The 17,280-nt window shown below is 33.1% G+C and overlaps 1 long non-coding RNA gene across 1 annotated transcript; it reads right to left on the bottom strand.

Annotated features, from left to right (window-relative positions):
* Positions 1 to 3,943: 3,943 nt before the first annotated feature.
* LOC125051535 lies at positions 3,944 to 9,829 on the bottom strand. The gene is made up of 3 exons (XR_007117298.1): positions 9,610 to 9,829; positions 8,707 to 8,710; positions 3,944 to 3,954 (listed from the first exon to the last, which is right to left on the bottom strand). It is a non-coding gene; the product is annotated as an uncharacterized LOC125051535 (long non-coding RNA).
* Positions 9,830 to 17,280: the final 7,451 nt, after the last annotated feature.

Genomic DNA, 17,280 nt, shown 5'->3' on the forward strand with positions numbered 1-17,280 from the left:
TCTGTGTAGCTCGCGGCTTGGTGACATATCTACTAAAATTGTGTTTTAAGTATAACAGTCTATGGAAAAGAAAATTTTCTAAGTCGGACGATACTTAATATTTTGCGATTATGATATGATTGTTGTGTATATGTCGTAGCCAACTAAGTTAATCAGCCGTTCAATTAACAGCCTATCCGTTTAACTAGCGGCCTGAAAGATATTCAGCCGTAGCGTTTCTTACAACATTTAAGAAACTGGCTGGCTAATGCTTAGGCCATTCGTACGATAGAGTCATTATTTGGCAGAAATAAAAAAGATGAAACATATCACATAAAAAATATTTCTTTTAAAGTTAAATTGCTTGAGTCAAATTCACATTATTCACACTCTTCCATTGTACTTGATGTTTTTCATGAAACTTTGGAAAACACCATCCAAGTTGTGGTTTTCTGACGCCATATTGACAGTTTGAAGAGTTTCATGTCAAGTTTGAGAGTGGCAGGAAGTGGAATTAAATTTAAATTAACAGTCAACAGGCTAGGCAAGTAATGAAACGTCATCGATCCAAGTTATTTGCCTAGCTGATTGATCATCTGGCTGAACATCTTTCAGGCCGCTAGTTAAACGGCTAATTAAGCTAGTTGGCTGCGACATATACATCAGTTATAGATATGGTAAACGTAAGGTTGTTCGATAGACATGCGCATAAACTTTTCATCAAATTTAGGATATACTATTAACATATAAAAAATGTATGAATTGATGTAGATTTAAGATACTTTTTGTCTGAAGGTACGCATGTGTTGGGAACCAACCCTGTGTTGGGATGTGGCGGTCAATACATTTATATTATATTTTATATTTACCGTCGAAACACTGACATGCAGCTTATGAGAATTTTATTTAATCTGTGACACGTCGACTTGAGTCGACTGTAATCCGACTTCAACTAAAACTTAGATTATAAATTTAAATGAAATATAGAGCGTGAATTATAACTACTTAGTGTTAATATCTATCTATGTACCTACTTATACCTAAAATTATGGTATGATACCGAATTTTATGATTAAATGGTGATTATAAACATTTTTTCATTAATAATTGGAATTGCAATAGTCACAAATGGCAATAAATTGAATTTCATTACTCCGTTGATTGGAGTTGATTGTTAATCGATTGGAAACAATTATTTATAACGAATCGAAAAGAAAACCTCTTTCTCATTGGACTGGACTGTTAACTGTGGGATATTATTTTATTTATAAGGGAACACATTTTTGTTAATGTCATGGTTTATTCTATCGAATAATATGGGACTATGTTAGAATAGTTTAACCTCTGTTATTAGGTACTATGCGAAGCGATAATATGTAGAATATAAAAATCAAAGGATATTGGATTTGGCCTTAAATCAATGAGTAGATTTTTTTTAAAGTAGATAATATTAGCACTAAGAAAACCGGCAGCTTTCTTAAAGCCAAATACTCAGCCATGATTCGAACGCACGACCTTATAGAGTCGCACGCTCAAGCCACTAAGCCACTGCTCTCTAAACAAAAAGCTAAGCATCCTCATTAGTTCAATAGCTATTAAATATCTGTTGAACTAAAAAATTTGAAGTACATTTCTAAAGAGTACTTTGAAGACTAAAAAAGCGAATAAACAACTTAAAACCGCTTACTCATTTGACCACCTAGTTCTATACTCCATGAATTGAACCTAATTGTATATGGATGTACTTCAGAAATCATTTGACACTTGACAGTAATATGTAAGTATATTTCAATAGTATTAATGATGCTGATTCAATCATTTTTGGTGATCTTTTATATCTATAAGGAATATAATGTGGTGATGTGCCGCGCCTAATTTGATAACGGTGACGTTTGACATGCTCCCGATACGGTGAGACTGACACACATTGAAGCCGGATGTAAGGCGCATTCTCTGAAATAGTTCTGACACCGTAAAAGGCTCCACTCTTCATGGTTCTATGAAGAGAGTCTATGGTTCTAAAGAATCTATGAATACGTTTACCCGTAAACGGGACAATAATAAACGTAAGCGGGAAATAATAATAATAAAAGCATTTATTGCTGTAATTCTAATTTTTTATAAAATCATTATATTAATACTATAAAGACAGATATAACTAAATACTTATAATAATAAAATAATATACATTGAAATAAATAACTAAACTTAACAGAAACTAAAATATATCATTAAAAGGAGTCCCTTTAGGCAAGGTTCCGAAGATACTGGCAGCGTTCCCCCTTTGAATTGCTAGACTAATTCTTTGTCCGAGGTAGCTGCCAGATCTTCGGTCTCCTGTGATGTCGACTAACCTTTTTGAAGTTTCTTTAAAAAGCCTTAAAGCGCTAGGACCCCACTAATAATTAATTTGCTGTAATTACTAGTACCTACATTAAAATGTGAAATACTTAAAAAAAATAACACTAAAAATTAATACTAATAATTAATGGGCAGGGCGGTTGATTTCTGTTATACAGCTTGTCCTTGGACATAAGCCTCCTCTAAGGGCTTCCACTCTTCTCTATTTGTAGCTTTACGTAGCCACATAAGGCCAGCTACTCTTCGCACATCATCTTCCCATCTTTTTATTTGTTTTCCTCATTTTCTTTTGTTATAGCGAGGAAGCCATTCCGTCACTTTCTTCTTCCATTTATCTTTATCTTCTCTCATAATGTGTCCTGTCTATTTCCATTTAAATCTTCTACTAGAAGTATCAGCATTTCTAAACTTTGTCCTGTCCTTGTGTCTTCTAGTTTTACTCTATCTTTCAATTTCAGACCTAGAACACTCCTTTCGATACTATTCTGTTCTCTCAGTTTGTTTTATTTTTTATCAGTGAGTGACCAGGTTTGACATATGTATATCAGGCACGGTAATATACAGGCATCAAATACTTTTCTCTTGTAAAACATAAACAACAAACGGGACTGCGTCTTAATTAAAAGCAAGTCTTTGTGGCAACCAGTATTGTTAGGTTTTGAGTCTAACGTCCCGGTAATACGCTATGAGCGCCGGAGTCGGTCATTGATAGCCCTGTATCTATAAGTAGATGTTTTAAATTGTAATGTCACGCGCACGTTGTCCTCTAATACAAGCACGTTTTCTAAATATACTGAAATGGGATCATACTACACTATTAGTGTATTTTATTTTTACATTATACAGCTCAGACTAATTTGTTTGAAGCTAATGGATCGTGATTATGCGTCGTGATGCTCCCGGGCCTGTGGCACATTACAACAACGGCTGCTTTCATTTTCGATCTTCACCTTGATAAATGGCGTTAGAGACTTCAGTGCCTAGCCATTGTCATATTTGGACGGTCCATTGTTTTGGTCTGCGTCCCTTTGGTCTCTTTCCTTCCTTTTTATACGCTTTATATTAGCTTCACCTGTATGTATGTATGTATGTATGTAACCGACTCTTTCGGACTCGATTTTGACCCACTTTTAACGGACAGATTTAATTCAAACTTTGCGCACCTGTCAAAGATCGATGACAATGCAATAATCCGAAAAAAAAAATAAAAAAAATAAAAAAAAATTAATTAAAAAATAAATAATAGTTAAAAAAAACTAGAACACACGCTTTATATAGAAAACTAAACTAAAAAACAGAAAATAGAGAATAGGAATTATTTGCATTATTCTTAATTATTATTTATTAAAATTTATTTACATATAGGTTTAATAATAACATATTTGAAATAACTAACAAACCCTTCGTTCGGACTGCCCGATTCGCAGATTTACGAAGTCGAGTATCTTGATATAAAAACGATTTATATGCTATCCTAAGTATTACGTTTATTATTATTATATACCTACAATCGTGTGATATAAGAAAATGTGTATTTCATGTTTCTTAATTTAAAATTAATTACAATATAGATAATACGGGTAATTAAATGGCTCCTTATATTTTATTTATCTACTGATTTAACGACTACGTGATGACAGTGATTACCAGGAACTCACGGAAAACTACTTTCTGATTAAAAAAAAATTAAATAGGTTAAAGTAAATCACAAATTAATTACTATAATTGTACATATTGCAATATTGTTCAAATTATGCTCACGGATAACAGTTATAGGTATAAACAGCAATATTTATCAAGTATCCGTGTACCGTTTATGTATCTGTATATCTTATATCTTTGACAATAAAAAGTTAATTTCTATTTCTCTACTTTAAACGTAGTATTAATTTCAAATATATCAAGCAAATCTGTATATATTAAAATGATTACTTATTATACAATTAAATTATTATGCAAGCAATAAAGCACATAGAAAAATAATATTTAAATTTAATGCTCTTTGACAAAATAAATATTCATGAATTTTATTTGAAATTCAACCTTCAGCGGAACACTAACGTAGTTAAACGAACCTACCTTGGGATACATCTCATATTCATTGTAAACTGTACTGTTATCTTATATGATCAGCACATTTCTTGTGTTAGACCTATGGTAGTAATCAGGTCACATCGAGTCTATTGAGGTTTGAACGTAGAAACTGATAATAATAATTATTATTTATTTATTTGTTCAGTTCAATAATCCATCATTATGTTAGTATAAACTCACGGACTAGTGTTAGTATATTATTATTTAAAAGCTAAACATAAAAACATAAAAACCCATGAAACTGAACCGACAAGACGTGTACGCACAAAATGCTTCATAATAAGCGAAGACAGGTAATCTGCCACAGTCTTCAAGATGCTGTTCCGACAGCCTCGTACCCGGCTCAACAGAGATCTTGTTTTAATTCTAATAATAGCCCAGAAGTCATTTGTACGGGCTTGGGCGAACATCTCCGAAGCACTGCAGAAACGAGGCAGTCCCAAGAGCATCCTAAACGCATTATTGTATTGAACACGCATGGTAGTTAGCGACCTGACAATACAGTTGACCCATAGACTAAGTATGGGATGCCTAGATAAGCGCGAATAAGCACTACAATCAGCTTCGATATGTCATGATTCAAATGCTTGCAAATCCAAAGTCAAACATTTAAATGGAAACAGGTATTTAATGTGTACTGCGTTATGAATGGACAAGTGTCTGTGTGGTTAATATTTATTAACCGCACAGACAAAAATAACTTTACTTTAAATTCTGAAGTAAATGCATTAAGCCAAAATATCGATATATCTAGGAATAAGGAGAAGTATATATAATATGTTATGGCTAATTACATGAAATTAATTTTCGTTACAACTACAATTAGCTGTACATAAAATATATGCATAATTTGAAAACAGAAAAAAATAAACTTTCCGAGCGGCTTGATCCCTTGGCGTTGCGTGGAGATGTCGGATCTCTCTGCATCTTCTACCGTATTTTCCATAGAGACTGTTCAGAGGAGTTGTTTGGACTAATACCTGCAGCTGAGTTTCATCATCGGACGTCAAGGCAGAATACAAAATACCATCCGTATCACCTTGAAGTCCGTCGTTCCACAACTGAGCGATTCTTAATGCAACGTTTGCCGCGCACCACCACTATGTGGGACCAGCTGCCTACTAAAGTATTTCCGAACCAATTCGACTTAGGGTCCTTCAAGATAAGAGCGTACCAATTCTTAAAAGACCGGCAGCGCGCTTGCGAGCCTTCTGGCAGTGCGAGTGTCCATGGGCGGCGGAATCACTTAACATCAGGTGAGCCTACTGCCCGTCTGCCTCCTGTAACATAAAAAAAAATAGTGGTCCCTTGGGCAGTACCTATCCTTAATGCAGCATTTCCCCGTGTTGTGATGCTGAAACGCTAATATAGACAGCTCAAAGGCCAACGGTCTATCAGATGCCTTTACAAACCAGAAATAGGTAAGTACAATTTATTAGCAAAAATAAGTTTAATAAATGTTAACAATTCTATATCAGTTCAGTTTGGTTTACCATTATCGTAAATTTAATTAATTAATGAGTGACACAACAATATATGTTGTACAGTGTACACTATACCTAAACTGTAATATACTCCACCACTATGTGGAACCAGCTGCCCATTGAAGTATTTCCGAACCTTCAAGAAAAGAGCGTACCAATTCTTAAAAGGCCGGCAGGGCGTTTGCAAGCCTTCTGAGAGTGTGAGTGTCCATAGGCGGCATCACTTATCATCAGATAAGCCGCCTGTATCATAAAAACAAGTAATTAAAAAAACAATCACGTTAATGCACGCCGCAATCATTTTACTCGCTCTGGATTTATTTCCCCATGGAACTATAATCAATAAAGGTTTTTTTAATTTAAAGAATATGACTATAGATACCTAACCCATTTATTTATAAGAACTCAAACAGTTCAAGTGCTTTACTTTAACTTTAGTTCTGGGTAATTGTGTTTACGCTGTATTTAAAAGAGAAGAGTGGGTACGTGATTATAATTTTAAGCACGGAACTGTCATGTGTTTAATTTTACACAATGTAATTTGATATAATAAAAACTTTTAACAACACCTCTCTGTAAAATCCAACTCCGATATAATGCACGTAATTATATATAATTTGGACGCTTATTAGCATGTCAATCATTTTAAATTCTTAGAATAGAATATACAATGTACTATCGCAATATCTAAATATCAATTCTTCTAATTATGTTATATCGATAACAGTATATCGTTAATTCATTGCAGAAGTTTCCCGTGGTTAGAAAGAAAACATATGGTAGGTTTCTATAAAAGGTTTCTCTTGAATCAATTACAGACTGACTGAACTTAGAGCCTGCCATACGTCGTATTACCTAAAAACGGAGAATCTACTTACTTGTACTACAAGTAAAGCAGAATAAGAAAAACCTGGAGTTAATAAGGATAAAAGATATTTATTGTAATATAGATTAGTACAATACGGCTTTAAGGAGATACTAATTAACTGTAATTTAAACCATACTATTGGTAATAACATTACAAAGAACTAAATAAAAGTAGCAATATTAATATAAACAGAGTAAAAATTCAGCGCAAAGTATGAACCCCGTGTACCAAAAACACGCGATTTATTAAGGATCGCGCTGTGATGGGCGACTTTGGTATAATCCTAGCACGAGATTCGATCAAAATTATCTTTTCATCTAAATTAAGTAAGAATATGTAATCATGTTAATATTAATTTCCTTTATTATTGAAATGTTGGAGTACAAAAGTCAATAAGTGTACCCTCGGATTGTAATTTGAAACTCATGTTATATATACGAAATAGGTATACCGTTCTTATTATACTTCCTTCCTCAAAACCAATTATTATTAACTTCGGTCCCGTAAACACGCTTAATCATTTTATAATAATTAAATGTGACCATAAACTCAACTCTTATTCGCTATCTGGATAAACAGACGGAGTCATAACGGAATATTACTCAATGTCATGAAAGACGTTTTGAAAAAAAAATTAAGTTCAATATTTTAAACGATAGTTAAAACGCCCTGTAATTTAGAAATGGTATCATATACTCAACATCTATTTTTTTTAGATTTATTGATTCCGAACTCAGTGTGGTGGAATATTTACGCAAGAATTTATGATTACTTACTGATAGTTTACATATCAATAACAATTGAAATCAGAAGAAATTGATAATGTACGCACATAGCGAGATAAAAATTAAAAGAATTTATCGATAATTTGTATCTGAGATGTGAAATAATGAATAATATTTAAAGAAAAACGCTTTTTACCGGATTAAAGTTATGTATTATTATAAATTTACAACTATTTGACATAATTTTAAATTTATCCGACGTTTCGCGTGCTTTACAGCGTGCGTGGTCACGGTGACTGAAGACAAAAGATGTTGAATGTCAAAAAGTATCACAGCTGCAGAGAAAGTTGCATTATCTGTATTTATTTCCCCGGAGTTGGTATCGACTAAAAGATGGAGGGTTTTGGCAAAAATGGCTCACGGTGTCCTCTATTTTCGCGGATTGTTTTTCTTTTTGAGATTTTAATTTGGATATTATTGGATCCCAGGTGTTTGACAATTTTAGGCCGTCTTCTCTATTGAAATTGGGGTGTTTTTTGATTTCAATGGCTTCGCGTACCAATCTTGGGAAGAATCTTTTCTCTTTCGCAAGTACTTTCGGTTGGTCAAAGCGTATGTAGTGATTAGGCCTATCTAGTATGTGTTCACAGACTGCTGATTTTGTGTGTCGTCTATGTCTTATGTCTGCAATGTGTTCTTTGAGTCTGCTGGACATATTGCGTTTAGTTTGCCCTATGTAAGACAGGCCACAGTCGCAATCCAGTTTGTATATACCTGCATCTTGCAATGTACATAACTTTAATCCGGTAAAAAGCGTTTTTCTTTAAATGTTATGAGTTATGTTAATCAAAGACAATACTAATGAATAATAATTTAATTAGTTTTGAGCGATCGACCCGAATAGTTATTAACTAGATTTCTAAACTGTATAATTAAATATTAATGACTTATGACATACTTTTTAATTACGTGATTTGTCGGAGTTTTATTACGTTGCAAATAAATTATAAATGTTATGAAAGTGTGAGAAATATATTATATATATGACTCCGTGTGATAAAATCCAATACATGTTTAAAAATTTAATTGGTAGGTACATATTATAATTATTATAGCAACAAACGAACGACTGATTCATGGAAGCATAAGGCATTGAGGGTGAGATCTATAGTGCGCACTTGGACTTTGCTCAGACTTACCTTACGAAAAACTTTGCTTAGTGTACACTAAGGTTAAACTATGATTTCGTATTTATAGACATTTTAACGGTGAGATTAAGCTAAGCCCAAGCTAAGACAGAAAATGTCAAAATACAAATTGATATTTCATTTCATGCGATACTTTGTTTATTATCCTTTAAAAAAGTAAACAATAACGAATATTTAAACATCTAAAACGGTACACATATATCTTCAATTTATTGTTATTTATGTATTCATTTATTTTATTATTGCAATAACTAGAAATTTACGAGTAACCTTTAGAAAATGTATTAATTATTTAAAGATGACAATAATTTTATTACGTAGAACGGATCGCAATGTTTTGACAACAGCAACAGAGCACTTGTATCAACTATCAACAATTGAAAATTTTAAACCACTTTTTCTCTTTTCTGTTTCTGTTTGTATCTTTGTGACTTGGACCTGGACCAATCTGGATAGTATACCTACTTAAGACCTACGCATTCCCGAAGCACTGTGACGTTTTGTGATTTGGCTTTGTTACATGGACCGCTTGGAAATATCAATATCGAAAGTGACATGATGGAGAGAGAGAGTTCTATCTTCAATAGAAAACATTGAAAGGGTAGGAATTGCAGCCGATATGAATCCACGAATGCCTAAAGTGTTGTATATGTTCGGAACTAATAAAATCAAAATCCTTCCATCCTGTACCGTGAGAATGAATTCAAAAGAAGGAACCGTATTTTGAAACACACGGTATTAAATGTGATCCTCACGCTGATCATTACAAACTTGCAACCTTATAACAACAGAGGATCGCCAAACCTACCGCAATTGCAAATACTTATTGCATTAAGGCATAAAAATGCTACTGGATGTTTTCAGGTAATATTGTGTTCATAAATATGTACAGTGAAACCTGGTTAAGTGAGACATCAAGGGACCTGCAATGTCGTTTCACTTATAGAGGTATTCCACTTACCCAGTGTCTCAGATATACAGGTATAAATAAATATCTGTCTCATTTACAGAGGGTTCCATTAAAAATTATGAATATCGAGCCTTCGCGCGAAATCTTGTGCCTTTTCTTTAATCATCGGTCCACTTACCGGAACGTTTTTGTTACGAAGTTGCTTGAACCATGTTAGCAAACACTGTTCAAGTTCAGGATATTCTGATAAACGTACACGTTTTAGTTTTCCTTGTCCTTCAGAACATTGTGATTCAATTTTATGTTTACTCTGAATTATTCTGCAAAGAGTAGATTTTGGCACATTAACTTCAGTTTTTCACGTAATGATAACGATTTTAGCTTTCGTTTTGGCATTTTTCAAATAAACATCTGTATGATAGTAAAATGAAACTAAAACTGAAGGTAACTGAAGCTCAAAATTACTTACGTACTTGGAATTACGTGTGGAATTTGTGGGTAGAATAAGAATGAGTAAACAAACAATGTTATCTCAGTTACAGAGGTTTATGCATATAAAATTTACTCGCTGTCTCAGTTATAGAGGTAACTATGATGATAAATCGAAAGAACAAATCCCAGATATAGAGGGTTACCTCGTCCCACTAACAGAGGTAATTCAGTGCCAAAGTGTTGGGACCTCAGCATGAGTTCCAGTTATGGAGGTTTCTCACTTATCCAGGTCCCACTTAACCAAGTTTCACTGTAATATAACTATAAATATAATATGTATATAAATATTCAATTTGATATATTATACCTCTTCTCAAATGATTTTAAATACATATGTTGAAGACTTTTGTCTTCTGAATTTCAGAAACATAACATATATGTGACTAATAATAATTTATTGACATTACAGATGGTGTGTGGTGATCTGAACAGCATAAGCCAATCTACAGTCTGTTTAATTACAAATAAAGTCTCTGCAGAGTTGAGTAAATTACTTCCTAGATTTGTAAATTTTCCAAGAAATATGAACACAGCCAAAACGAAGTTTGAAGAATTAGGAAGATCTAATACTCACCATGGCCTAAACAGTATAATCGGAGCTATGGACTGCACCCATATAAAAATTAATAGACCCAAAGGTATCGCTCACTCTGAAGCATACAGAAATAAAAAAGGCTATTTTTCTGTAAATGTGCATGCAATAATAATAGGGCCTGATATGGAAATATTTGCTATAGTGACTAGGTAGGCCACCTAGGCAGTTCACACGACAGCAGGATATTTAGAAAATGCCTGTTTTAGTAGGTGACAGCGGTTATCCAGCACTTAACTTCATGTTAACAACACTTTTAAATCCAATGACAAGAGCTGACAATATTTATAATTATTCTCAAATAAGAACTAGGCATATTTTTTAAAGGTTTTTCGGAGTGTGAAAAAGGAAATTTCCATGTTTACAGCTAGGACTACAGTCAAAATTGACAAATACTAGTTATATATAATTATAGCTTGTGCTGTATTGCATAATATAGGTATACAGAGAGGGGATGCTTATGATGATGGTGATCTTGCTGACAGCAGAAGTTGAGTAACACAAAAACAATGAAAGATCTCCTACAGGTCTAGCATTCCGGCAATCTGTGATTGCACAATTTAACTAGGTACTTAATTTGTTTGGTAATAAAGAATATCAAAACAAAACTTGTTTCATTTTAATCATTTATTTTCTGATTCTTTTTTTAAGTGTAATACATATTTCTAATACTAATTTATATTTTTGTTGAAGAAATTCTATTTCTAACAGATTTTTTAATTTCATATGTTCCACTTCTATCTCAAATTTTTTAGGGTAGTCAGGTAATAAATGGTAGAAGGTTCAGGGAAACGAAAATAACAGATGTGAAGCGAGAGACATCGGTTAGGTTATAGTTTGAATTTCGTTGTCACTATAATATGCCAGGGCTGCCAGGTGACATACAAAATCACACCAGTTATTTTTAAGATTTCTCAAAAATGGGGTTTGAACAATTACATAAATAATATAAATAAACAACAATAAGTACCATAATAATGTGTAATTATTTTAATTCATGCATTTCATAGGTATTTATCAAGATCATTTATAATTTCTTTGAATTCAAATTCTATTTTTCCCAAAGTCTATGGAACTCCGATACAAAATGGCAACACCGTTTATTAAAAACCGACAAAAATAAAAAGTCCAGTAAAAGATATGATGGTAAAGCAAATTTTGGGCCATTATTTTTGTTAGGCTTATAGTCAAAGTTTTTGGTAAGTCGTCGATTTCGTGGACTTGAGATTAAGCTAAGCCAACACTAGGGAGAGATTCGCAGTTTGCTCTATAAATACCGACTGTGTCTTAGCTCGATAGTTAAGTCAGAGCAAAGTCTAAGTGCGCACTATAGATCTCACCCTGAGTGTTTTTCGAACGATTAAATCTATACTAAACTATTTTAAAAAAATACTTATGAAAATATTGAATAAATAATAAGTAAAATTCATTAATAATTAATGTTTTAATAAATTATTGAAATGCCTGTTGTAACATCGATGCGACCTACCTGCACTTTTGTAACAAATATGGTACATATTGTTAGAAACTAATATTTTTATTTTATATAGTGTATTTTCAAATAATTTCATAACACGATGTACATAACTAACTTACTCTAAATTTTCTCGCTAAGTGAATGTAATTCTTTGAAAAATAAAGTATCTTTGAACCGAATCTTTAATAAATTAAGAACGACTTATTTTCTAGAAGTCAAAACCTCACTTTAAGTTTTATTGAATAATGCGTCAAGGAAATAAGGAGAGTGTGTTTGCTCGTACAGAACGTCTTCATCGATCATGTCTGAGTGATGTATCGTTATCAGGAATATGTGGGCCACTTCACTTCCCAACTAAATAACCGGCAACACTCAGTTATTACAAAAACACTTATCTGATATGGCTACAAGTTTTTGTCGCATAAAAGCAGATGGCGGCAGCTAATTATCCACTTCTGTGCGTTTGCAAATGAAATAGTGTGCCATTTTAACTGCCTTTTCAACAAGACCAAAGAAAGCATATTGATTATTTATATCAAACCAGAAATTTTCCACAATCAAAGTCACAGGGACAAATAACAGACAACTATATTGACGTAAGTGGTGAATTAGTTAATATGTATTTCGTGATAACCTTTAGACTGAAGATTCGAGTAAAAAGTTGTTCGAACCAGCTTCATGATGTCACGGTACCCTAGGCATGTTACAGGCAGGCTTGCTTTAAGGAAACAGGTAAATGTTGACGGAAATTAAAGGATGTTTATAACATTTCATTATCAATTCAGTAGAGTGTTTAACCTTAAATTAAGATTATGTTGACTTCGAATTTTGATTCGATCGAGGATTGTTTTTAAAAACTTGCGCAGTTTACCACCAAAAGTACATAAAGTCTTAATTGCACGATATATCAAGATAAGAATATAAATATAATTATTTCGTTAAATTAACATTTATTACCGCATTAACGCAGCCTTCATTAATAATAAAAAGTCAAGTCGGCAATTATAATGGTGAAGTGCAGTACATATAATTACAAAATAGTTTCATTATACATAAGCGTCAGTATCGTATGGTGATATTAAAATTTAATAACATTTATTGTAATTATTATGAATGCCACAGAACATCGAAATATTTTTCCAATGTCAACATTCACGTAAGCTATTGCTAAATATTGAAGTGCTGAGTCGATGACATATGCAATATTTACACTCACTTACGAAGATTACTTTCTTCATATGATTTTTGAGGTAAATACTGTTTGACATACATTAATTTCGAGGATGGAATTTCATAATTTAAATAACAGACCGCTTGATATTTGAAACCCGTATATGATATTAATGAATGCAAGGCAAAAATAACAAACTATTAAGTCACTGCATGTTGATGTAGCATTACGTGTCTTTCGAGAACTATGTGGCAGTATAAATATCCCAGCGAGCTACCAAGAAGCGAGAAATAACAAGAAATCTCACGAAACCGTGTAATTTATCAGTTGTGTCGTTTATTTCTGAGTACGAAGTAATAAGTTGTCTCTGTTTTGGAGTCATTACCGTTTGTGGTGACAGAACACTGAACTGGCAAATATTGTCCGCAGATTTAGTAGCTATTTTATCCTTATATTATACCTATATACGCTAATGGTTATATTTGGTGACGATAATGTTATTCTTGTTTGTAACAAATAGTACACACGTGCACACATCACTAATTTCTCAAATTTTTCCATTCGCTGTTTATTTGCTTATTCTTTTAGTGTATATTTCAAGTACTAAGTTTTTGTTCCTTTTTCATGTACCTGGGATTAATCTGGTCACCCACAACACAGGAATGTTTTAGTGTGGGTAGTGTCTGTAAAACAAATGTAATAAAGGTTTAATTATTCATATTTTATTGTTTATTATACTCGTAATTCCTAAGTCGACGATGTTATCGAATGCATTGGGGTAACATAACATCTACCCTTTATGGATTGGTCCTCATCTCTTTGTCTAGTTTGACATCTGTACCTGCAATCGTTCTTTTTTGTAATAATTAATAAAGCAACGGTATCCACAAAATGTTTTTCTTCATTCAAAAGAGGTTGCTCTAGGTTGATTTAAGGACAGTTATAATATCAAAGAAAACATTCTAACACAACTACATATGTGATCATCATAAAAATTTCCACGATGTTAATAATGGAATTTTTTATGCTAATTTAATAACTCTGATGTGTTATTGTTTACCGACCCAGATTTTTTCGCAGTTTAACTTTCATCACTAATGTAAGTCATTTATGAGCTGCGGGTGACGAAATGCACTTGGCAGTATAGTTATTTATTGAAGGCTTATGTACTTATGTAGACGTGGTAACGCCCTTTTCCAATTCGCCGCAGGAAATATCAAATAAATAGGTAATAGCTGATGATATAATGAAAGTTGTTTTTATTGCCCCCGGAAGGCGGCTGACTGATGGACGGAACTGCTGCATTATGGTGTGAGATCGCTTCGACTGCGTATGTTAACGTAAAATTGTAAACACCGTTAGATTGTAATCTATCTCGCGAGATTATAAACTGTCGAAAGATTGTGAACCTCAGCGTACTGCTTACAATTTAACGTATTATTATTCGGTAGATTGTACTACACTAACTTAGTTATCATTCAAACTTCTTTGGTCAATTACAGATTAATTTTACTTCCCAACAATTTCATATAACTACCGAATAATAATACGTTAAATTGTTAGCAGTTCGTTGAGGTTCACAATCTTTCGACAGTTTACAATCTCGCGAGATATATTACAATCTAACGGTGTTTACAATTTTACGGTGACACGTATAAAGAATGACGGAGTAAAATTGTCTTTGACATTAGATAATGGTCAATTTGTGATAAGCAATCAGAGGCACCGACGATATCTACATTTTTTTCATGTAGTTTGTACATTAAGTCTATGAATATGAATATTATAATACATGCATATACTGCAGTCTATTTATAAAAGTCTATATTTCATATTAATTAGTTTATGATAGCCTTAATAAGCACGCAAACATTTTAAAATTCCTTATAGAATTTAATATTAACAAGGTTCCGTGAAATAAACCGGTATGGTCACGGAATATATTTACTCATTTTTCTATTTTTACTAATGAGATAAATATTGAATTCTAGGTTAAACAAAAAGCTAAGATTTGGCGTGCCAAAACTTAAACAATATAAATAATGTACTAAGTACTAACCTAATTCTCAGTGTCGGCCTAGTGGCTTCAGCGTGCGACTCTCATCCCTGAGGTCGTAGATTCGATCCCCGGCTGTGCACCAATGGACTTTCTTTCTATGTGCGCATTTAACATTCGCTCGAACGGTGAAGGACAACATCGTGAGGAAACCGACATGTCTTAGACCCAAAAAGTCGACGGCGTGTGTTAGGTACAGGAGGCTGATCACCTACTTACCTATTAGATTGAAAAATGATCATGAAACAGATTCAGAAATCTGAGGCCCAAACCTGTAGTGGTTGTAGCGCCACTGATTTATTTTTTATTACAAAATATCACCTACAATTTGACGACGGTGCAACAGGAATTTATGTACGTGTAGCCTTATTACGGATGTACACAACAGAAGATTAGACGTAGCGATGGAGCCATTAGATGAAGTAGAATCGTGTACATTATCTTAGACTAATCTCTCGAGTGCGTCGAACACGACTTCTTATGTCATTGGTGATTTAAATTTATGTAACTTAGGTTATCCAATCACGAAAAACAACATAATGCCAATCCAAATAAGAGGTTTTAAAAAAGCTGTTCCATATATGGTTACAAACCAGGCCTTCTCACAGGGGGCACCATAAGTTACCAAGTTTCTATATGCTCAATCGCTCCTTAAGCTCTGTATATATCTAACTACTGAACCGATATCAATCAAATTTGCACACCGTGTGTAGTTTGATCCAACTTAAAAGATAGGATAGCTTACATCTCAATTTATACCCGTAGTGTAATTTTATTGCAAATTATTTGTTTATTATTTGACACAATTCTAACAGATGGCGCTGTGTTGAAAGTACCAACGTTTCACATAAGCTACAATTTAATGGCATAGCCACCAAAAAAGCATGGTGATCCCCATGGCTGTTGTTTTCCTGCAGTTTCCTTTGAATAGTTTACTACTATGTTATATAACAAAAACCTTAGCCACAGCAACGCTTGGCCGGTCTGCTAGTATATGTTTATATATTGTCGTAATGATAAGCATTTATAGGTACCGTATGTATGTTGGGACTGTATGGAGAGCTATAAAAAGGATGTGGGCTCGAACAAGGGCAGGGCAGGGCGCGTGCAGGAAGCCAGCTTTTTGTTCAGTCGTTACTCCGCTAACGGAAACCTTGCCTATCCATATCCACGATACGATAGTATAGTCTATTATATATCTATAATCAATGTTAATTCTAGACATATCGTCATAGTCGTAGAATAGTGACGGATCTGACAAATAGTAAACTTTACAGGGCAGCCATTTCAAAATAAACTAATCATGTTCGTTTCTGTCATAACTATTTTAATTCATGTTATTATGAAAATTGGCATACAAGCAAACAAAAGGGTTTGCATTGAAACAAAATAAAAATAATAACATTAAATTACAGTTTTCTAGAAAAATCACGTTTCTATCAAATCCGTCTTTAACGACTGATTCATTAGAAATTTAAAACACATGGATTTTTTTTATGTAGCCGTAATATTTACGTAATAAATACAACGACAAATATTATGATAAAAAGTGGATTTTGGATTTTTTTCAAATCCGACTTTGTTCTACGATCATGACGATATGTACTTTACATGAAATTAACGTACTAAACGATGTTAGAGGTATAGAAGGATCAAGGAAGTTCCAATATCAAGGATGTTAAAGTTTGAATAATACGTGTTAAGTATGTTTTTCAACCTTCGAGAATTTTTGTCATGTTCAAATTGGTACCTATCAATATGGTAAATATTTTTTCCTTAAATATATAAAAGGTCGTTTGTTTATACAAAAAGTTATACGTCACCAAACATCTGAATTACGTAAATAATATTTGTAATGCCAAT

The sequence above is a fragment of the Pieris napi genome, chromosome 1, assembly GCF_905475465.1.
Source record: "Pieris napi chromosome 1, ilPieNapi1.2, whole genome shotgun sequence".
Lineage (NCBI taxonomy): Eukaryota > Metazoa > Arthropoda > Insecta > Lepidoptera > Pieridae > Pieris > Pieris napi.